Source organism: Lepidochelys kempii, chromosome 11, assembly GCF_965140265.1.
Source record: "Lepidochelys kempii isolate rLepKem1 chromosome 11, rLepKem1.hap2, whole genome shotgun sequence".
Lineage (NCBI taxonomy): Eukaryota > Metazoa > Chordata > Testudines > Cheloniidae > Lepidochelys > Lepidochelys kempii.
In genome coordinates, this window is record NC_133266.1 from 5,530,413 (window position 1) to 5,555,417 (window position 25,005).

At 42.1% G+C, this 25,005-nt stretch overlaps 1 long non-coding RNA gene across 1 annotated transcript; it reads right to left on the reverse strand.

Annotated features, from left to right (window-relative positions):
* Positions 1-346: 346 nt before the first annotated feature.
* LOC140895420 (uncharacterized) lies at positions 347-19,532 on the reverse strand. The gene is made up of 2 exons (XR_012154185.1): positions 11,544-19,532; positions 347-1,834 (listed from the first exon to the last, which is right to left on the reverse strand). It is a non-coding gene; the product is annotated as an uncharacterized lncRNA (long non-coding RNA).
* Between the last annotated feature and the right edge of the window lie 5,473 nt (positions 19,533-25,005).

Below are 25,005 nucleotides of genomic sequence, written 5' to 3' on the forward strand. Positions count from 1 at the left end.
CGAGGTGCAGTGGAGTGCAGAAGCCATTGGAATAAGAGGACTAGGGAAGGCTTCAGAGAGGTCAAAGACAGTGACTGAGACGATGCTGCCAGGAGTCTGCATCAGGGCTGCGCTAGCTCGATCTAATGCGTCAGCTTGTTTTTCTTGACTATTTGCAGCAATGGCCTTTAATGGACACTAGTGTTCAACTGGAACCTGGCCAATTAAGAAATGACGGGCCATCTCCGCAGCTGGTGTAAATCAGCATCATTCCATTGACTTCAACGGAGCTGCACCAATTTCCAGCAGCAGAGGGTCTGGCCTTATATCTATTGCACTGGGAAATGAGTGCTAATCTTGCCCGCGGCCCTGTCATGATGTATTTTATTGTAACATTAAAGAGTCTATTTTAACAAGCAAAATCAATAGTCATTACTAGATGCATTCTGGCACATAGATAAATTGCTGATCTGATGCCACACGTCCAGCTGATGCCATGGGTTAGCGTCTGTTTTCTCAGTCTCTCTCAGATGCGTGTATGGCTCCAATCTCCACAGTATATAGGTGCTGGCCGAGAATTAGACCATAGTCACTGTCTGCTCAAGAGAGATATTGTTAGACTAGTCAGTGGTAGATCAGGACTGAGGTGCATTGGAAAAATTGGATGATTACAACAGTAATGGATACTCCAGGCCTGGACTGAAGGGCACTGGGAGAATACTGCATTTTTGACTAGAACTTAGGAAGCACTCAGTAGGGTTAGATCTCGTCATTTGTTGTAGCACACTCACAAAGTGTAAATAAAGAGCTCTATCAAAGTTCTCCTTAATTCTCCTGAATACCCTCTAGTGTTCACTAGCATGCATTATATCTACTTGCCCCGTGTGTCTATTCAATTAATATTAGAACCTCAGAGTTATGAACACTAGAGTTAGGAACTGACCAGTCCACCACACACCTCATTTGGAACTGGGAAGCACACAATTGGGCAGCGGCAGAGACAAAATTAAAAAAAAAAAATTAAATAAACCTAAACTACAAAAAAAAAAAAAATGGAAAGCAGCATTATGATTCTGTATAGTAAAGTTTCAAAGCTGTATTAAGTTAATGTTTAGTTGCAAACTTTTGAAAGAACAACCGTAACTTTCTGTTCAAAGTTACGAACCTTTCAGAGTTCTGAACAACCTCCATTCCCAAGGTGTTTCTAACTCCGAAGTGCAACTGTACAACACAGAGCAGACACACTCTGTGTGTGTGGAAAGGAGGGGAAGCTTGCACAGTGACAGACTGCCTCGAGCCAATGCTAATCACCCGTCTCTTGCCAGGAACTGCAGTTTGCCCTGTCACATCAGCCTGTCATATTTTGTGCTGTTTCTAAGGGAACTTACTAGTCAGAATGAGTTACTGCCTGTGTCTCGCCTGTTTATCCCTTAAAACATAAAAAACAGGTCCTTGTGTAGTTTCTTGTTGTTCAAACAATCCCCCAACTCCCTGCCTCAGCCTGGGAAATGGTCCCTCCACACCAGGGCCGAAGCACATTGATGGAAGCGGATGGAAAGAGCTTCCATCATTGCTGTCTGCACTGAAGAGCACCTGTAACTAGCACGAAATCCACTTAGAATTATAGAATCATAGAATATCAGGGTTGGAAGGGACCTCCAGAGGTCATGTAGTCCAACCCCCTGCTCAAAGTGGGACCTAATTCCCAACTAAATCACTTGGAATAGTTGTTTCACCTGAACGGCGCTCAAAAGGTCTGATCTTCCAAGCCACTAGGGGGCCTCAACTCCCATTGACTCCAGCGGGGTTTCAGGGTGCCGAGTATTTTGCAGGAAGTGCTCAGCACGTTGTGGGCCTGGGAATCAATTAAATCCAATTATTAAATTATTAAATTAAATTAATTTTAGAATTAAAGAATTAAATCCAGCATCATCCAAAATAAAAGAAAAACGCAGACAGGTCTTTAGTCCCAGTGCGAAAAATAATGATTCTGGGCTACATGCTACTCCCTGCCCCTTATGAGATTTCAAAATCAGGCCATGCATTTGGAGACGCACTAGGATCAAATCAAAGGGTTTTCTCCTGCATGGGAATGTCAGTCTGGGAACGATGGTAGCCCTGGTCAAAATGATTACTGATGAAAGCTATTTGTCCGGCGGTAGAAGCGAATCTTTATGAGCTACTAAACAGGGCCATTTATCATAGGTGAGAGGCAGCAAGCAGGATGCTGCCTTGTGGGATGGATCTGCATTCCCTGTGCAGTGTTTTAAAAGGTTTGCAGCAGGTGTTATAGCGTGCTATCTAGGTAGGCTGCAGTAACTCACTAACAAGGGATCAAGGTCTTAACTGAACGAGTTCTGCAGGGAGCTGGCACATAATGAACAATGCCATTGGGAAAGGGAAAGAACCCTGTGGGATTGTCTAACTGCTCCCTTTCTGGGTGTGTTGGTGGAAAGTGGTTCGCTGGAGTGGCTTGAAAAGTTTGAATGAAGAAACGCCGTGGAAACCCTGAAGTTTTGAAAAAATTCCACTGGCTTTCAATGTGGGTCAAAACATTGTTTTTTTCAAAACCAGTCAAAACTGTGTGTGGAAAAACTTCAACAACATTTTAAACATTCAGAGACTGTCCGCTAATTCCAATAGCCACACTGAGGGATGTGCCAATCCTCCAGGGAGCTTTGCTGGGAGTTAGTGGAACAAGGGGAGACAGTTCATTGAACCCTTTGTCACCTCTGAAAACCAGGTTTCAATCCAGCCTGATCATCTCTCTTTATTGGGATCCATCTATGAACACATGTGTGACCCATTAGGGAAGAAAAACAATACCATGTGATTTAGGTAACCAATCAGAAAGCTCAATGGTGAATTTCAAATACAGGATAACTAAAGGTGTATGCCCTTTGATTGGGTCACAATCAATCAGGGCACCAATATGTTTGTAAAAACTAGTGATTCACGAAATCATTTTGAATAGCAGATTCATTTCTAAGCACCACAGCAACACAGTTTCATGATCAGGAGAAAAAAAACCCAACAACAAGCAAATAAATAAATCAGTTGTAATAAATAATTTGGCCAATTATTGTAACAAATATGTTTTGGTGATCAGCAATGAGCTATGGACATTATCAGTGAGAAAATGTAAATCTCTGAGCCTAAAATTCAGTGCTTTTTGATTTCTGCACCATGTCAAGCAGCCAGGCAGCTTGTCCAATCCTCAAGGTCTACTACCTCGAGGATATATTCAGAGAGAAATAAAGGTAAGTTTATAGAGTTTGCATTCTGCATGCTCTAAGATAGAATCTTGTAGCAGGGTGTGTGTGAGAAAAAAAGAGTAGAAACGTGATTGTTTTTTATTATTATTCTGGTTATCATCCATGCCAGAATGAGGATGATCCTCTGGTAGCACAGAGCTGAAGGACAGACTCTTATGCCAACCATCTGTGCTGCTGTTGTACAAGGGCAAAGGGGTGTGGCCACAGGAAAAGGGGCATGGCTTAGCCGACCCTGTCCTATGCCTATCCTTAGTTGTAATTTCAGCTGCTTGTGGCCTGTACAGTCAGGTATGAGTTAGCACAGCCTTCAGGCTGATTCGGCCTGTCATGCTGAGACCAGGCTTTTACAGAGCTATGTCAGGAGAGGGAAGTGCTAAGCCTCCTTTGCATATATTACCCCCACCCCCCCTCACACACACACACTGACCTGTGCTGTTTAGTTTAGCCACAGCACTTCCTTCTTCTTACAATGCAGCAAGGGAAGGCAAATAAGGCCACAGTAAAATGGGCAACAATAAACCTGCTGGTAAGTGTTGCTAAGTGATACCACCTAAGCTGTTTGAATATCTCAAGAAAAGAATTTTTAACATTGACGCTGGAATAAAGATGAAAAGGAAATAAAGACATTTGCTTAATGCTGAAACAAGCATACATTTCTAAGATTCCTTTTTGCATCCGCACCTTGCTACAATGGTGCTAAACATAATCTAAAACAGGCAATCTGGTGTTCATGCTTGGTCTGATTCATTTAGGGCTGTCAATGGGACTTGAGGGCGCTCTGCACTTGACAGGTTCAGGAGTTTAACACTAGTTTGCATGAGTGGAAAATTTGCCCTTAGGAGCTCAGATACCCTAGGGATAGACCTGATAGAAGTACCCAGATGCATAGATACGTGGCTAGTTGGTCCCACTGACTTCAGGTGGAGAAAGAACTAGCCCATGATCTCAGAGATATTTAGGCACCTCATTGAAATCAATGGCAGTTAGGTGCCTAAATAACTTTGACTTTAAATAAGTCAAATATTGGGAGTTATTACAAACTCACAAGTCTAATGGGAATCCCATTATTAGTCTATTCCAGCATGACTTTGATCAGAATGTCCAATAACCAAAAATTAGGAGTTATTAAAACACATCCTTTCCTAAGGACAGAGGCAAAGCCTCTGCCTGCCAGATGCTGGGACTCAACGACAGAGATAGATCTCTCGATAATTGTCCTGTTTCATTCCCTCTGATGCATCTGGCATTGGCCACTGTTGGAAGACAGGACACGGGGCTAGGTGGATCATTGGTCTGACCCAGTATGGTCATTCTTTTGTTTCATGATCAGGCTGTTATGGAGCCTGAAGTCAAGGCCCAGTTAGACACTTCATGGTATTCAGGTTATCCAGACAATTGCATTATAGACTCTCCGGTCAATGCTAGTGCTCATTTGCAGGTGTTTACTATAATAAATGTTCATGGCTCCATTATAGGTTATTGTTTCCAAGCCTAAGTATTGAAGGATTATTTTTAGTTTATGCTTTAATGATGCACAAAGATTATCACAGTCCTTTCAGAGCCCTGTGCAGTAATCTGCTTTGGCTTTCTTAAAACCTAAATAACTCTTGTTTAGAATGATTATTTAGTAGCAAACTCGCTTATCCTCTGCATTATGGCTCAGCGGTCTGCAAAATTTTCTTTTTAGAAATATAAACTCATTTTGTAACAGCTACAGAGAATCTGCAGGAAAACTAATTTCTATTTGTTTTTGTCTTTTTTTTCCCCTCCTTTTTGCACTTTGCTAGGTTAGTTGAGTAAAATAAAATTGCTTTCTGGCTAAGATCATCTGTACAAGCGTTAGCCTGGAATCAATGTTTTGACTGAGTTAGGCCCTTAAAAATTAAGGGCGACGTAGTGGTTGAAGTTAAGGAGGGAGTGCCATGTATCGATGTACAGCCCCTCCTGGAGAAGTGGTCCTGGGGTTTAGGCATGGGGGACTGCATTCAATTCCCAGCTCTGGGTTCAATTCACAGACTTGTGCCTCAGCTCCCCATCTCAAAAAAGGGGTGATTAACACATTCCAAGGCCACTGTGATCATCTAGCCTGACCTCCTGCATTACATGGGCCAGAGAACTGCCCCAAAATAATTCCTAGAGCAGGTCTTTTCGAAAAGACATCCAATCTTGATTTAAAAATTGTCAGTGATGGAGAAAGCATCACGGCCCTTGGTAAACTGTTCCAATGGTTAATTACTCTCACTGTTAAATATTTAAGACTTATTTCCAGTCTGAACGCTCCATGTGGTGTAGATTGGTATAAATCTACTGAAGTCAGAATTAATCATAGAATTAATTATAGAATATCAGGGTTGGAAGGGACCTCAGGAGGTCATGTAGTCTAACCCCCTGCTCAAAGCAAGGCCAATCCCCAATTTTTGCCCCAGATCCCTAAATGGCCCCCTCAAGGATTGAACTCACAACCCTAAGTTTAGCAGGCCGATGCTCAAAAAAGTGATCACGATATTCAGCACCCGAGGATCTGATCCTCAGTCTGTCCTTTCTGTTGAGTTTGTAAGCCCTTTGGTGCAGGAGCATGTCTCTGATTGTGCAGTGGGGCCCTAATATTTGTGGGGTCTTTAGGCATGACTGTATTGCAAACAGTACAGCTATGGCGGGCACACAGAATTTACAATGGGCAAAACAGACCAAACAGATTTCCTCCCAGAAAGACCTCAAGACCTGATCCTTCAAGATGTTGTGTGCCTGCTTGGAAATGATGAGGATCCTCCCCTCTCATTGACTTCATTACGAGTCAGATTGGCCCTAACGACTAATTAGCAAAGGAGGAAGCCTTGATGATAAAAGGAAAAAAATATGAGAGAGGTGGAGAAAAAGTGCAGTTCTGGATTTGGGTTTTTCTCCCCTCCTGCAAACAGCGTAACAATAAAAATGTATAATTAATTGTTTACTTTGCATTTAGCAACTTTCCATTAGTTCATCTGCCTAAGTGAGGCTGTAATCAAGAATGTATTCGCTAATGCCACAACTCTGAGGGCTAACAGGGGAGAGGCAGGCGGCTGGGCCAGCATTTAGAGAAATGGAAGATCATCAGCCTCCTTGCTTCTGTAATTTCTCTACAGGAAGCTGCCCCAAATAATATCAGTAGCTACCTGAACTGTAGGAATCAAAATCCATTTGGAGCCAGGGATTTGTGGATTATTACAGCTGTAGGTTGGGCAGAAACGTAGTTGAAACTGGTGAGTGTAGCAGCAGGTCAGCACTCAGTTCCTCTTAATCTGTCTTTTTCTTCACACAATGCACAGTCAAGCCGTGGAACTCCTTGCCAGAGGATGTTGTGAAGGCCAAGACTATAACAGGGTTCAAAAAAGAACTAGATGGGCAGGGATGGTGTCCTTAGCCTCTGTTGCCAGAAGCTGGGAATGGGCGGCAGGGGATGGATCACTGGATGATTGCATGTTCTGTTCATTCCGTCTGAAGCAACTGGCACTGGCCACTGTTGGAAGACAGCATACGGGGCTAGATGGACCTTTGGTCTGACCCAGTATGGCAGTTCTTTTTTTCTTAAGATGAGGGCTAATGCAGAATACCTTTAAAAATCTGGCTCTCAGTCCCCCAGGTATACAATGGGGAAAACAGCACTGCCCTACCTCACGGTGGTTTTGTGAGGATGAATACTTCAAAGGTTGCAAGGTGCTCAGATACTCCTGTAATACAGTCAGAGAGGTACCACTGATAGCTGGATAGATAAAGTCACAATCTGGCCACACAAACATTCTAAACTACGGTGAGGGGCAGTTTGATTAGTACATGGATGGCAGACATCTATGCACCAAAAGACATGATGCTATAGGTGACGTGGGTCCCGCTGAGGCAGTTGTAGTAAGAATCTCCCAGTGCCGCCTCTCAGATGAAATGAAAATCAAGGTCTTCACCATTTCTAGTTAAAGACCTCAAGGCACCTTTGGCAAGAGTGTGTTAGCCCCATCATATTGGCAAATCACAATGTAGATAAGTATATTAATTTATGATTACCTTTACTTTCAATTCAACTGCTTTCTTAAAACTGGTGTGTAGTGTTAATTAGGCCTGCTAAACAGCAAACATGCTTCAACCCAAAGGCGCTGCATTTCAGTGCCGTGTGTAGATGGTGGATTCTTACACACAGTTTATAAAATGCTTTGGGATCCTTCTGAAAGACAGGCATCATATGTATTATCTCTGGGTGTCAGCTGATCTAAGGGAAAATTCTGTGAGGGATACACCCAAAGTGTTAAAATAGCCCTTTTCTGTACATGGTTATGTTTACTTTGAGTACATTAGGTGAAGAGAGACAGAAGACCCATAAATACATTGTTGTGGAAAATTAATGCTGGTAAAAACAAGGGCAAAATGGAGTAATTAAACTATTCTAATTGAGGCTTGTTTATACTAAAATTCATAGATTCATACTTTTTCAGACCATGTTGTCTGATCTTCTGTATAACACAGACCATGAAACCTCACCCCTGGTGATCCGGGCTACAGCTGAAGTGCAAAATAACTTCACAAGGACACCTTGGGAAAATACCTATATCTGAGGGACCAGAAAGCCATTTTGAGGAACATGTTTGGTTGGAATTGTTTATGGGATAATTCCTTCAGGACATTCTTTTGACACGTTTTGCTGAGGAGAAGTCTTCAGACTTCTGGGACGTTCTCTGGTCTAGGTACATTCAGGCCACAGAAGGGTTCAACGAATGGAACGAAGGGAGACAAGCCCACTAACATCCGGATTCCCCGATAACAGAAGGTGGGGGGAATTCAAACCCTGGTTTAAAAGCAGTTGAGTCAATGGAGTTACACCAACGATGAGCTTGGAACTGTGTGTTTGCGTCTTGTTCCCCCATCCCTAAGGGATAACTTCATGCCATGCTATTTTCCCTAACTTTTTCTATCCTTCTTAATTCCTATTTGAGATAGATTCAAACTGAGACCACCACTGTAGAGGAAAGAGGTGAGCAGCTCTGTGTATGGGAACCAGTGGGAAGAGACCAGCGTAAACCCACTGTGAAACATCCTTACCCTTTACTGGGGAATACGGAACTGGAACCTAGAAGCTGAATGACCTGTTTGTCTTTGCTGCTTAAAGTGCTTCAGCAAATGAAGCCTCAATCACAGACAAAAGTGTCTTCCTTTCCTCTTCCTTCTCTTTCCCCTCCTCCCAGGTGCTTCTTATGTTCCTTTAAAAGCAGGATTCACCTCAACCAATTAAATTACTGAGCTGGCACTCAACATTTAACAGGTTCTTTAACCAAAAAGAAGTCCATTTGTGACTTTTAAACTAAAGAGGCTCTCTTTGAATTCAAAAGCTAGCGAAAGGAATAATTTAGAATGAATGTTGATTTGATTTTCAGAGATGTTAACCTGACTGATTTTTCTTCTCTCCCTGGTGTGTTTTTAATAGACTAACAAGTCATCTGCTTTGTTCATCTGCTCACAGGAGCAAGTGTGAGTCACTCTGCAAGGAAAACCAACCTGGAAGATAAGTGATGGTGTGACAGAAAAGAGAAGATAAATAGCCTCTTCAGAGACCCACCTTCTAAATAATTTCAGCAGAAAGAGTTCATTACAAGATGGAAAAATGTTTCCATATGCTACAGCTGGTCTGGTGAAATTGGGTATTGTTGTGACAAATCCTGGGTTCAAATGCCAAGGAACCTATGGAGGAGGAGGCAAAATTATAGGGCCTTTAAATGTTTTGGTCTAGTGTTAGGGTTCAAGCCTGGGATTTAGAAGACCTAGATTCAAATCCTTGCTCCACCACTAACTTTCTGTGTGACCTGGAGCAAGTGATTTAGTTTCTCTGGGTTTGTCTCCACTGCATTATAAATCTGAGCATGTGGATCCTGGGCTTATGGACTCAGTATTTCCAAGTCTGTGCTTTAGTGTCTACACTGCATTGCACACCTGGATTTACAGTTGCTGGACCCAGGTCTTACAGCCATGCTAAGGTGTCCATACTAGATTATGCAAACCTTATGACTTGGTTCTGGGGCTCAAGCTGTGACCACACTTCAAATTGACAGGGCTTGGACCCGAGGGACAGTGGAACTTGGGCTCTGATGCCCGCCACCCAACAGGATCCTAAAAGGGTCCTGAGTGCTCGCTGATCCAAGTCAGACTGAGTTGTGTGTGAACGGAAGGGGGGCTTGGGCTCAAACCTGAGCTAGAACCTGGGCTAAGTGCTCAGTGTGGACATACAATCCGTGCCTCAGGCTCCCACTTGTAAAATAGGGTTATTAGTATTACCCTACCTCACAAGGGTGTGGTGAGGATAAATACATTATATTTGGTGAGGTGCTGAGATGCCACAGTAGCGGAGATCCACAGAATTACCGACCTAAGAGAGAAACCCTTAAAGAAGAGTGGCCCAGATTCTCAGCAGGTGTAAATCAGCATACTGCTTTGAAATCATTAGTGATATTCTGATTCACACGAGCTAGGGATCTTACCCAACGTCCCCTATGGAGGGTGTTACTAGCGATTTGAAATCTGCACATGCAGGCTGGCTGCAACACATTCATAGTCTGCCAATTGTTGCTTGGTCAAATTCCACAACTTCACAGCTTACACAGTGGGCCCAGTAAGACAGCGGCATCCAGTAGTAAAGGCCAGATGAAGAACAACCTGAGCAGCCCTCAGTGGTGAAAGAACAAGTTAAGGACTATTTAGAAAAGCTGGACATGCACAAGTCCATGGGGCCAAAAGATATCTGATGAGGTTCACCAAGGCCAAGTGCAGAGTCCTGCACTTAGGAAGGAAGAATCCCATGCACCGCTACAGGCTGGGGACCGACTGGCTAAGTGACAGTTCTGCAGAAAAGGACCTGGGGATTACAGTGGAGGAGAAGCTGGATACGAGTCAGCAGTGTGCCCTTGTTGCCAAGAAGGCTAATGGCATATTGGGCTGCATTGCCAGCAGAACGAGGGAAGCGAGTATTTCCCTCTATTCGGCACTGGTGAGGCCACATCTGGAGTATTGCGTCCAGCTTTGGGCCCCCCACTACAGAAAGGAGGGGGACAAATTGGAGAGAGTCCAGCGGAGGGTAATGGAAATGATTAGGGGGCTGGGCCACATGACTTATGAAGAGAGGCTGAGGGAACTGGGGTTATTTAGTCTGCAGAAGAGAAGAGTGAGGGGGGATTTGATAGCATCCTTCAACTACCTGAAGGGGGGTTCCAAAGAGGATGGAGCTCGGCTGTTCTCAGTGGTGGCAGAGGACTGAACAAGGAGCAATGGTCTCAAGTTGCAGTGCGAGAGGTCTAGGTTGGATATTAGGAAACACTATTTCACTAGGAGGGTGGTGAAGCACTGGAATGGGTTACCTAGGGAGGTGGTAGAATCTTTATCCTTAAAGGTTTTTTAAGGCCTGGCTTGACAAAGCCCTGGCTGGGATGATTTAGTTGGTGTTGGCCCTGCTTTGAGCAGGGGATTGGACTAGATGACCTCCTGAGGTCCCTTCCAACCCTAAGCTTCGATGATTCCATGAACAATTCCCCCACTCCGACAATTATCCTAAGAACTGGTCCAAGGAGTGGGGATAATCTAGTGGATTTGGCCCAGGACAAAAATTCTGGGGGATTGTGTTCCTGGCTATGCCATAGACTTGCTGTGGGATCATGAGCAAGCCATTTAACCGTTCAGCGCCTCCATTCCCTGCCTATGAACAGGGCAAATTAATGCTTCCCCATCTTTATGAAACACTTTGAGATCCGTGATGGAAGGTGCTGTAAATGGGCTAAATACCACAATCTAAAAAGTTGGCTACAGGAACTTGAAAATGATAATAATCATACACTGTGACATACATGGTGCTCGGTTGCCTTGATGCCTGGCCTTGTTTTCAAAATATTGAGGGCTCCCTGCATGACACTCTGGATAGCTGTCACTTTTGCCTTTCTCTAAATACAGTCCTGAACATGTCTCTGTCTTTTGAAAAGTCTATTTTGGAGCCAAGGCTCAGCAAATGAGACTCCTGCCTAGTTATTTATTGAAAGGTCTATTGAAATCCTTTAAAATTTTTAAATGCATGTTATTCTTAGAATCGGAAGATTAAAAGAAAACACAGTCATTTATTAAATGTAACACTCCATAGGTAGGTTTTGCATTGGCCTAGCTCTGCTCCCACTGAAGTCAGTTGTAATAATCCTATTGACTTCAAAAGGGAGCAAAAGTTACAAGGCAATATTATTATTTAGTAGTACCACCAAATGTTCTGCCCTCATATATCATTAATACTTTACTTACCAGAAAGAAAGTGTACCTGACTGGCAAATGTTACTATGGAATATAGACAGGGTGATGATGCTTAGAACAATAGTAGTCCCTTGCTTTTCATCAGAAGGTCTTCTGGCACTTCACAAAGGAGATTGGCTGCATTCTCTCCATTTTATAGGTGGGGAAAACTGAGGCACAAGGTCACTGGGGTTGAGCTGGGAAGAGAATCCAGATCTTCCAAGTCCCAGGGCTCTATCAACAAGGTCACATGGCCTTTTGGTGAGGTGGGCACGTTCATTTTTTTTCTCCAGGAGCTATAATTTCCTAGTAAATAAATATATGTGTAGGGTTAAGGCTAACTGAAAATCAGCAGATAATAAAAGTTGTAAAACACTTACTTATTATACATAGTGCATGCTTTCAAAGTCTGACATTTTGCAAAGTGCTTACTGTTTCTGTGTATTGCTTTAATCACCCAAAGAGGGCACATAATGTCACAGCATTTGACATGTAGATAGATTTTGACAATATTGACAACATTGTGGACCATACAAGTGACATCTTTTAAGGCTAATAATAGGAAAGTACCTTCAGAACAGCTCAGCACCTGACAGATCTTGAAGCAAGAAGCTACAGAGATGTTTCCACTCCCCTACTCCTGAGCTGCACAAAGCACTGAAAGGCTGCTCCCAAAATTTCAATTTTTATTTGCAGGGAACAGCATTTTAAGCTCCCTGCCCCCTCCTGCCCCACAAAAAAATCCACTTTCAATTAATAAAGTAACTGATAATATCTCCCACTGATTAGTATCACTGAAAATAAAATATATAGATAGGAGGGCCAAGGTAACAAAAGAAAGCACTTAAAAAATTCTAGGTCAGAGTTAAGGCTGTTTATTGTGATGACATATGTATGGGAGAAGAAGCTCTGAAATTTCCAAAACTAAGAACCTAAAATTAGGTTTTTAAATCCATATTTAGGCACCTACATCAGTGGCTTGATTTTCAAAAATGCTGAGCACCCAGCAGCTCCCATGGTTATCTATCCATTTGTTAATTACACAATTATATGCTGCAGGTAAGGACAGGGGGCTACATTCTGCTATTGTTGACACACATGCAACCTTGTTAAGATCAATGGATGGGTTTGATGCATGGGTATGTTCAGGGACGTAGTTTGGCTCTATGTGGAAAACGGTTTACTGATACCTAAGAAGTGCAAAAAACAAAGGGGAAAACAAAGTCATCATTTATGTTTCATAGCAGAAAGCCATACACACACCAGATGGCTTATTGAACACAGCTTAGCTGTTTGCTCATTAGCTGAGAGACAAACTTCCAGGATACGCTATACTAGTAGATGTTTTTGTACTCTTAAATCATTGCATTGACAGAGCATTTTCCAGCCTTCTATCTTTACAAATATAGAAGATGTTGGGCTAATTTCATCCCAGGTACAACTCCCTGGAAGACGATGGAGTTATACCGCGGCTATAATCTAGTCTGGTGTCAAATTATCTCTGTTCGCACAGAATACGAGTAGTCTCAAGACATCCTGATTTCAAACACCCAGAAGCACAATTTGTTCTGAGGTTTGGCTTTAGCGTTTGGCTCTGAGATTTTGGTTCAGCCTGTTATATAGTTAAGAGCTATTTGCTTAATTCAGATCCAGATTCAGCTGCCAAAATTCAAGGTTGATTAAGTCTGGGTTTTCAGTTGATCTCTCCCGTAGATGCAGTCTCTAAATACCAGAGTAGAAATGGCCTACTATGAAGCTTGGTATCAGTTAAGGCTTTGATCATGCAAAATCTTATGCACATATGTAACTTTATACATGTGTTTACTCCATGGGTAGTTGGGAGGTGAAAGAAAATCCATTTCTCTCTTGAAATGTAAAGAAAAGAAAGAAAGACTTTAGAAATAGATTATTTATTTCAATAATCTGAAGGAAAAAACATTGTTTTTTTTTCTACTCATGAGCTCCGTAAAAAAATCTGCACTCATTTTCTATCTCTGTATCATTACACCTTTCATAATCAAACAGAGTAGCTTGAAAGTTGAACCACCCTGGGTGTGTAATTGCTGCTGAAATAAATGGAAAGAGGGACTGAGGAGGAATGATACTGTCTGCTCTGCCTTTATCCAGCCAAGACAACAGGACTGACATGCTGAAAGGTGGAAGACAGGTATAGAAATTTGCACGGCATCACCCTGTTCTGACGGTATCAGCACAGCTCTGTGAACTCTGTGTGAGCAGCAGTAGGAGACTATCTGCCCCAGAATTAATTCATATCCCTTGCCTAGTTGTTGGACAGTCATTGTTGTTCCTTTGGGTTTCAGTAATATGGTTGTCCAGGTGAAAAACTAGTCAGTCAATTTTTCCATTGAATGAAATACTGCAGCTCCACACAGTGACTTGATCAGCTGGGTTCATCCAAGCCTGGTCTTCTCTGCCAGTCACTAACAGGGTCTGATTTATAGATATGCTGATGTTGCCACAACCTAGGGACTGCAAGGGTCCCGCTTTGGTCCTAACTGCTGGACTGGGGACTCTGCTAATTGAACAAATGCTAGTAGAGAGTCTGGCCTCTCCTTGACAGAAAGAGCACCTTGGCCGAAGTGGATTCAAAACACGACTCCATCATTAATGTCAGTTCTGGGCTCCCATATGAATTTTATTCCCCTCAAATTAATTTTATGCAAGTGAACATTATCAGACTGATAAAGGACTTCAATCTCCATGCCTGTGTATTCAAAGGGCAGGTATTGCACAGGAAATGGAAGCACAAGCTTTCCTCATACTACCCCATCTGTCATGGAATCACAGTTCTAAACAGGAGGCATTTATGAAGCAAAGCTGTCAACGCTAACAAAGAGGCTTCTACACAGCTTGAGTTCCAGCTTGATCTGCCTTTGTTTACCAGGAAATAAACCCTGCCTCGGAGACTACACAGCACCCAGAGACATCTAGAGGATGAATAATGTAACTGCAAGTACATGTTGTTACACCATCAACGTGCCTCGGTCCTAATATGGTATGGCTATTAGAACTTCTCAGAATATTTATATTTGCTACACATTCACCCATGTCCTCTGCCAGCTATTTCAATGTTTTCGTTATTTGTACTTATTCACTGAATAGTTCAGAAGGTGAATGTTAGTCTGTGGGCTGTTTGTAAAATGAGAGGGGTTCTGTAGAACAATCAGTGTTAATGCTGAATCTTGAATACGCCGATGACATAGCCTCGTTGGCTCAGTTTGGAGAATTGCTGCAGCTGATGGCCGAACTGGGCAGGCAAGAAGCAATTCACATTGGTCTGGTTATTAAGCCAGGTAAAACTAAGATTTTTAGGGCCTTGCAGTTGGTTTTCCATTGCAGGAGAAATCTACGACACAGCAACTGGGTATTTTGTCAGTGTCACTTGTTTTATTTACACTGTAAACATCAGTCTAAATAGCAGGCAGGCAACACTTCTTTCCAAAATCCCAGCTCAAACAGCAGTGCCTGATTCACAGGAAGGAACTTTGCCCCAACAACTGACTCTTGTTAGTGCAATGAATGCAAAGAACCAACTCAAGCCGTGTGCAACAGCTCCCCACCAAGTAAACTACATCACAAAGCTAACAACGATGCAGCATTTCTTCCAAGATTATATGCTGCTTGCATGCCTAGAAAAAAAACTTGCAAAACTATGTGTAACAGCATCACCTGGTGACTCTAGCTGGAACAAGCACCCAGTGTGGGCATTTCCTAACATCTGACTATGTGACTTTGTAACCTTAATAAAATTTTTTTAACATAAGGTTGTTTGTATGTAATATGAGTAATGTTGCTGAATGACACCATGATTTGTTGCCCCTTGTTGTTCCCTATCAGAATGCAATATGACCATATTAAAGATGCATCAAGGCATGAGACCTCCTAGGCGGGGAGGGGGGGTCAGGGAAGGGGCATGTAGTTCCATATGATGCCGATCCTGGCACAAAGTCAGGGCTTTCCCAGATTTAGCTGCATCAGTGGGAATGGGGTCAGTGAATGTGTTGCTTACAAACCTGCAGGGCATCTCTTGCTCGATGGAGTATGAGCCCCTTTAAGAGCTTTTACAGACTGCAGTCCTGAAGTAAAATGCATTCGTTCAGCCCTACCTCTGGTTCATTGTAGTCTACATCAGTCACTGAGATACAGTGGGAAAGTAGCCAAGCAAGAGTCACCTCTCCTAAAAGGTTGGGCATTGTTTAAAAAGGCACACTCCTGAGTCACTCCTGCATGCATCTGAGGGTTTATACTGGGTGTGATCCCAGTGAAGTCAGTGGAGTTATCCTAGTGTAATATTGGAGTGACAAAGGGGTTTAATCAGGCCTTCAGGCTTTACTCCTTGTTTGCATCTCCATCTGGCAAGTGTGTATGTGTAAGAGAGAGGTTAACAATGAGGATATTTTTTATGATGAATTTGTGTAGTTTAGCACCACAGTCAAAAATCATGGGCCATATTGTGGCATCCATTTTTGTGCTGAACTGCCCTTTTATTTGAACGGGGAGCTGGAATTAAAGAATGGTAATACAGTATGGTTCTTTCTTCCTTCCCTCCCTGTCTCCCTAAGGTGAACAACACAGTAAATTAGAGCTATAGAGAGGACAGAAATTCTGTTTTGCAAAGGTGAGAGATTTTTAAATGTGGCTTCGTTCCAAATCAGAGCAAAACCCAAAACTTTCATAATTTCCTGCCAAAGAAAATTCTGAAAAATAAAATAAAATTAAGATTGGTCTAAATGTTTTGTTTTGATCTTAACTTTTTAAAAATGTTGCATAATGATGGAATATCAAACTTTAAAAATCAAAATGAAAAGATGTTTTAAAACAAAATTAAACATTTTGTATCATTTCTATTTAGTATTAAGAAAGTTGCTCTACAGGGGCTTGATCCAAAGCCCATGGAAGTCAACGAAAAATTCCCATTGTCACCAAGAGGCATTGGATCAGGTCCTAAAGTTGCATGCTGTGTTATGATTGTGTGCGTATTCTAGACTATTTGAGTCTGGCGACAGATGTCAATTTTATTAACGGTATTATACTGCCTCGGATGTGCCAGATCATAAAAAACAAGCAACTTGCTTTGGTTTCATGACGAAACATGAAAAGGGAATGATGTTTCAGGTGAAATGTCTTTTCTGTTTCAATTACACAGAGAGTAAGGAGTACTTTTCCGATATGCATCCGATGAAGTGAGCTGTAGCTCACGAAAGCTTATGCTCAAATAAATTGGTTAGTCTCTCAGGTGCCACAAGTCCTCATTTTCTTTTTGCGAATACAGACTAACACGGCTGTTACTCTGAAACCTGGGATTATACAGAGGTGACAGATGGGAGCGTTGCCTAGTCGTTAAAGCAGGAGACTGGAAGTCAGGATATCTAAGTTCTAGTCCTAGTTCTTCTGTAGACTCATTTCCTGGCCTTGGGAAAAGTCAGTTACACTCTCTGTTCGGTGTAGGTGTCAAGTAGGTGGAAAAGTACTTGGAGATCCTCACAGGAAAGATGCTGTTCAGATATAGCAAATAGTTCAAATAAGACAGAAATGGTGCTTGGAAGTTCTTAGGTAGATTGCAAGGTATATTATTATTGATGTTCACAAAGCACTGAACGCTGGGCTTTTTTTTTTTCTTTTTTTGTATTGCTTCACCTTGTCCATCATTTGTATCTCCTTTCTTCCAAATGCATATCAGCTGAATTCACGCTGGGACTAAAATATTGTCCCAGCTAGTTACAGACCGGTGGATATGAGGGAAGAAAGAAGAAGGCAGAAATGAGAGAGTGCTCCATATCTGTGTATATTGCTGGCCCTTGACTGAGCAGTAGTAGATGTCCAGGGCCTCACAAACTGGCTCCCCTGTAATGTGGAGTCTGGGTATAGGAGGGTAACTTGTTTTATTTGCATGTATGCACCAGTCATGGGACAGAAATGGTCACAAACAGCATGCTGGTAATTCCTTTTTTCAGGAATCCCAAATGAACACTATTGTCTGGTTTCCACGGTACAACTCTGCCTCAGGAATTTACTCCAATCTGAGAAAAAGGCAGGCAGCAAATTCTCTTGCTGCTCACGCAGCTCCATCTACCTAGAACCTTGCATAACAAAACAGCAGCAACACACATCTTCCCAAGACTGAACATTTGATCGCATGCTACAAAAAAGAACTTTGGAAACTGTGTGTAACAGCACCATCTGATGAAACGTACTATGACAGTAGGTACATTCTTATTTAATAGATAAGTTGTCAGAGATGGTGCTCAAGTCTACGCAGGATAGCTCGTGGGGTTAGTAGGACCAATGCAACCTGCTGTTGCTGTGGTCAGCAAATGGTTTCCTCTGTGCAGCTCTTTGCATCAGCTCCCAACAAGAGCCTCGTTGGGTCCTCACAGCACAGTACCTGTCTGCATTGTCTCGTCTCTGATGGTTTCTGTGCAATCGGCACTGAGCCTTAAATTGAATTAATCAGCAGCGATTCATTTCCACAGCTTGCTGCTTTCTGACTCAGGTATAAGCTCCCCTCAGGGCAGCATGGGATGCTTGCAGATCCCCATTAACAAGTAGCTGGATTTCTGCTCAGTGGGGTTTATCTCAAAGAATTGATATTTAAATAAATGCAAACATCATAACATGCCACAACTATGTCTTTAATATTCTGTCCCTAGCTACTCATTTGGTAAGAGGAAATCCTGTTAATACAGCCTCCAGTCTCTGCTTTCTGAAACATAGGCAATACCCCAAATCTTCAGGAAGAAGGAGAAATTTAGACTGGAAACTTTGAGGCTGTGGCTGTCTTTAATATATGTTTATACAGTGCCAAGCACTGTTCCTGACTTGGGCTTGCTGAGTATTGTCGTAATTCAGTTAACAACAACAACAATAATAATCAAGTGGGTTTCTTAGTAGGATTGGGGTCTGGTGGTCAAACTAAGAGGGACTAAGGGAGGACAACCCCTAGGTTCTACTGTCAGCTGACTCATTGTTTGACTCGTGAAGGCCCAGATCCTCAAATCATAAGAACCTGAGTCTAACTTCTCTATGCTTCTTTTTACCCAACTGTAAAATGGGCATAAGAGCCACACATAACTACTATAGTGTTGTGGAGCTGCATTAACAATTGTAGCACAGTAGCTGGATGAAAGATACAATATAAGTGCAAAGTGTTACTATCGTTGTAGCAAGATCACAGTGCAGGTGATGTCATTCTCCAAGGGATGGCTAAATCTGATGCACTCTACACTGCAAAAGTCATTTTCTTTTTTTTCTTTTTTCTTTGAAAAACCCATCTGAATTTTATTCAGGGTTTCATACAGATCAGAATTCTCCAGGGAGAAAAACCCCAGAGTCCTTGGTACATATTTCAGCTACAGATGGCAGCTTTATAGCACATAGTTTGTGGGGAAAAAACATATTGATGAGATAAGCAAAACAACCCAGGCACTCAAATACACTTAAACAAAACCAGATGAAAAACAAAGCAACAACTTCCTGGAACCGCATAGGATACTAATGAATATTATAGATCAAAGTGCCAGGGGTAGATGTTCTCTCTGTTTGACAGAATCTGCATCGTAGACTTACATCCCTTATTCATGGTAGCTATGGGATTATTGCAAAGAAATAAAAGCACAATTTTTAGAGGAACCTGCACTAATGTGAGATGTGCTCATATATTGTAGTTATAGGAGGGTAAATAGTGTTGAACCACTAAACTTTTCTGTAGCAGCAGGATTTATCTGGTTTAGGTTGTTATTAGCCTGATACCCATGGAAGTTAATAGGGACCTCATCTTCCAACATAGGTGAATGGAGGTAATAGAAAAACAGGTATTCTTTAATCAAAGCTTCCTAAATATTTGTGAGAGCCAACCTGGTCCCCATGTCCCCTGGGCTGAAGTGAGGCTCTGACCCTCAAAGGTCCCATTGAACTGAGGATCCAGGCCTAGCTGCCTACCATATAACAAAGGCACTTCAGTGTTTGCCTCCCCCCAAGTTTGAGGGGCAAAGGCATGGGGACAAGGTGCAGAGAGTTCTTCCTCTTACCTTGTTCAGATGTAGGGTAGCCAGGATACCAGTCTTGGACTCCAATAGAGCTAGACACACTGAAAAGTGGGTGTGCCGGGGTGAGACATTGAGAAGAGATAGGAATTACCTGGCCAGCTCATAGCCCGGTCAGGGTTGGGGTTGCAATATGCTTAGCATGCTTTGTCTATATTTCGTTCAGAGCCCAGTGAGAGCCTCATTAAAGAAATGGACTGGGATTGTATGCAATAGTCCTTTTGTGCGTTAATTAGTTGTTTCAGAAGCATTCATCTGCGACCTGCATGGGTTATGGATTTTACAATATAACATGTGCTGACAAAAGCAAAGTAACGCAAGAGACAGCGATGAGCCGTTGACATAAAGAGGAGAGTTGAAGAATGTTAGTGTAATGGAGAATGTTATAAAGACTGAAATGCAGAGCTTATGCCCAAGGCTGTTACCTTGCCAGTTCTGTCCCAGCTTATTATGATAAATCCTTTGTGGTGGTATGTGCGTAGGGCCTGATTCGAGCTTCAGAAACAACAGCAAAAAGACTCTAAATCTACAAGAGCAAGGAAATTCTGAGTTCTGCGGCTTCTACCCATTGGGTACAGACTTTGCAGAACATTCACTCTTCTCTGTCAACCCTTCTCAGAATTCTAGCCATAATCCCCTGCATGGATCTGCATAAAATAAAGTCCTATAAGGGCAATGTACAAAACATACCTACTTACATACAGCCTGCTCCAGTGCCCCTTGAAGCCAATGAGATCCTTTGCATTGCCTCCAATGGGCTCTGGATCATGCCCATGGAGGAAGGACACTTACTGATGGTGACAGTGAAAACTTTGCAGCCCAAAACCCTCATGAGAGGTCTGGGTGATACCATGGCATGAGGAAACCAAGTTATAGTATATGAGTAACAGGAAATTTCTCACTGATTTTCAAAAATTCACATGCACCATCACCTGTGTAAATTTATGTGCACAGCAGCGAACCTAGTCCTCATATGCATGTCAAATAGAGTGACCAGACATTCCAATGTTATTGGGACCATCCCGATATTAGGGGATGTTATTGTCTTATATATGCAATGATACCCTGCCCCTCCATCCCCCCAGAAAAAAAGTGTCCCGCTTTTTCACACTTGCTATCTGGTCACCCTATGTCAAATCAGATACTACTGGGTGCAAATGGACAGTTAGACACACAAATGCCCTTTTGTGCACACAGATGCCTGATCTGTGTAACAAATGAAATAATTACACACCCAAATTAGCCGCTCCATTGCACATGGATTTTTCTTTTTGCAATTGAATGGAAGGTTGTTCTTGAAACTCAGGCTCTAAATTTCATGGGTGAGCTTTACAACCTTCATTTTGGAGGCTTTTGTTCAGACAGGCACCTGAAATTTGGTTTGGAACTTGCTTCTTTCTTTGAAACTTACGGGACCTGAAATTTGTGTGAACTTACCACAAACTATGGAGATACAGACTCATTAAAAAGGTTACAGGCCATGTAAGTGGAGTGTATGAACCTAATACCCCAATACAGAGTTAGGGGCACTCTTCTTCAGTGGGGCCTTCTTTTGTATAAGATGCAAAACAGAATATTTGTACCCAGGGGATCATTAAAGCAGCCACTGGCTCAGTTAGCAAGAGTAAGGATGACAGCCAGTATGTCCTTGCCAAAGTCCACTGAATACATTCTGCTTACTTACGCTTCTCATCTAGGTTCCATTGGTTAGGGGTTCTCAACATTCACCATGTTGTGGACCACATCTTAATAGAGAGATTGTCTTATGGAGATGTCGTTTCCCATTCATGATGAAGTGGACCATCTCCCTTCCCATTGTCTATCAAAGAACATCCCTGTGGCAACCAATGCAGTTGTACAAACGAAAAAAGGACATTAGGAAAGCATATAATCTATAAAATTGCATTCAATACAGTTAATCAGCTGGAAACAAATAGGAGGGGCGAGAGTATCATGTGACCAGCCAACTTTCTGCAGATCACCAGCAAGTGCACTGTATATCAACAGAAGCCGATGGGCCACAGTTTGGCAACCATCAAGACACAGTTTTCTTTCCACTATCTAGTCTAAAATGTTGTGATGTGTGTAGTGCTATGCGCTGTTAGAACATCTGTTGTCATCAACCAAGAGATACCTGTATTTCTTTGTTGGCGCCAAATTTGGCATAATAAGAAACCACCTCACCCATAACTACATGCAGCTTGTTAGAGAGAGAGAGAGCTGGTAATGTGTTTTGGGATGAAAGACAATATATAGAAATAATAAGGTGTTCATAGAAGTTAGAGATAGCCTGGTTGATTGAATATGTCTTTTCTATCTCCCTTCCATGGTGTCATCCAGAATTGTCCTCTATAGTCCATTTTGTCCAGTCATCTTTTAAATATCCCCAGAAATGAATCAGTTACTATCTCATTTGGGAGACTCCAGAACTTAACACTGTAGAGCTCGCTGTCTGGAAGTTTTCCCTAATATTTGGCCTAAATCTTCCTTTGCTTAATTTTACCCCACTTGCCTTTCTGGTCACTTAGCCCCTACACAAAGGTATTATGTCCGGCACTCTTCATGTGGACAAGCTCCAGTCTTTTTAATGTTTCCTCAAAGGGCCTAATAGTAATGATTATAATAATAAAATAATAATAATACATATTAATGATAATAAATAAATAATAATAGACTCTACTTTTATGTTTGTTAATTTTTGCCTTTCATGTAATTTTTCTTAATGTGTGTGTTACTGAAGAGAGGGAGAGAGAGAGAGAAGCATAAATTCCCCCAGCTTTAATGCACATGAACAAATTTAACCTCAAATTACTTAATAAACCTAGTTCTCATATTTTCTGCCCGAGATTGTGCTGGAAGTTCCTTGCAATTCAGGTTAAGAGCTAAATTTGGAGAAGGAGTGCCCACGGCAAACTCTAAACTCTTGGCTCTGCTGAACTACACCGATATTTTTGTTTGTTATCTCGTCTATCTCTGCATGAAATTAACAGATTTTTCCTCTTCACTTCACTTTGACCTGATTCAAGCAAACAGAAACAGCTCTAGACATAGGAGGAAAAATATGATGCTCTAGTCTTTAAAACAACCCTCTTCTCTTTCAAAATAACTTATGTTAACATACCCAGTCCATGGATAGCCAATGTAAATGACTGACGGTTCTCTATTGGGTACTGTGGAATTAGGTTGCTAACACTAACATAGCTATTTATATCACCACGGAGTGAGTCTATAATGGAATAATTAGCAGCGGTCTTTCTGTGTTGGAGTGAGTTATGAAGCTGTAAAGGCATTTTGTAAATAGCCACACGAACACCAATGCCTCAAGGTATCGTTTAACCCCAGACATTGATCGTTGAACCTTTTGTTCTGGAATTGCCTGGGGACATATTCTGTTTGCATTGCTCTTATTAATGGGGTCACGCATTTGAAGGTGTGTTGATCTAGAGTAGTTGTTTATTAATGCTTGTGGGGCTTGCTCTCAATAGAGGTAATTCAGATTTGTGAGCAAGCTTTGCTTTTGAGGGTGGGGTCAGAAATGTTCACAGATTCACAGAGTTTAAGGCCAGAAGGGACCATTAGATCAACTCGTCTGACCTCCTGTATATCACGGGTCCCTAAGGTCCACCCAGGTACCCCTGTCTTGAGCCCAATAACTGGTGTTTGTCTGAATCATATCTTCCAGAAAGGCATCCAGTCTTGCTCTGAAGACATCAAGAAATGGAGAATCCTTGGGAGTTTGTCGCGGTGATTAAACATTGGCTTCCAGCACACAGCTAATCCTCCAGCCGGGTGGCTTGTTTAGTTGCAAATACTTTCTTTGTATCATCCGAAAATTTTATCAGCAGTGATTTTATGTTTACTTCCAGATCATTAACGGCAGCCTATAAAGCCTATCGGAAGATTGACTGGCCTCAGTGGGAAAATAGGGATGGGCCAGACATTGAGAAAGAAAGAACAACAAATACTGTCCCAGCTTTGGCCTGTACATTTTTAAATTTTCATTTCCCCAATTCTGGTGCAGAGCCATTTCACATGGGATGAGTCTGAAAAGCTGGAGGGCTGTTCTAATTTAACACCAGGTGATAATGGCCCCAAGGTTCTGAAATGGTCGCTGGTGGACAATGTAGCATCCTGACCATGCTTCCTATGCTGTGGTACCTCAATGGCTAGAATTCACATCGTATTCCAGGCACCGGCCCTGTATGTTTTGGGCGTGGGAGGGGGGATTCTTGGCTTTTTCTAGGCTTCATAAGGCAGTCCCTCCAAGATAAAAAGTTGTAGGACCCAGTCCTGTGAGGTACCCAGCAGTATTTTGCCCAATTACTTCCAGATCAATACAAATACGTTGTGATGGAACAGCTTGTTAAGATCTAAAGATCTTAAAAGGGTAAAAGCCAAACATCTATTTTTAAAAGTACATTCTCCACATTGGGAGGTTCTAGGAATTCCTCTGGTGGCCTGTGCGAACATGAAGATTAAAATGCTGCATCTCACATTAACCTATGGACTGCACACAGTTATTCTGTTGAATCAAATTTCTTATATGTCCATTAATGTCTTGCTGCCTATATATACAGCTTAGCTGTCAAGCCTAAAAAGCGGGTCATTTATTAGCACACAGTTTCTGAACAATATGTAAAAATATCCAATCAAAAGAATTTTCCTGCTAAATTTGTTCTCCTTTGGTCTGATATATCTATTGTGGTGTCGTACCCAAAGTACCTGTTCACTTTACACTGTTTCATTTAGAACAAACAGATTCTCAGAATTGAATTGGCATTTATGGTTACATGCTCTCATTATGACACGCAGGGCCAAACCTTCTTTGCGTCACACATGCGCGTGGCATGGGTTTCATTGGGACTACTCATGTGAGTAAGGTAAGGAGGACTGCTTAGCTGGAACCAACCGGTGATTGGATAGGCTGAAAGACAAGCTATATACATAGTTTGTGGGTCCAGGAATTGAACTTTGTATTTGTTAGCAAGAGGCAGATATTGTAGTAGCATGAATTATGGGACTGGAAGGGACCTCGAGAGGTCATCTAGTTCAGTCCCCTGCACTCACGGCAGGTCAAAGTATTATCTAGACCAGGCTGACAGCAGCTTGTCTAATCTCCTCTTAAAAATCTCCAATGACAGAGATTCCACAACCTTCCTAACCAATTTATTCCAGTGCTTAACCACCTTGACAGTTATGAAGATTTTTCCCAATGTCAAAACTAAACCTCCCTTGCTGCAATTTAAGCCCATGGCTTCTTGTCCTATCCTCAGAGTTTAAGGAGAACAATTTTTCTCCCTCCTCCTTGTAACAGCCTTTTACGTACTTGAAAACTGTTATGTCCCCTCTGTCTTCTCTTTTCCAGACTAAACAAACCCGTTTTTTTCAATCTTCCCTGAGAGGTCATGTTT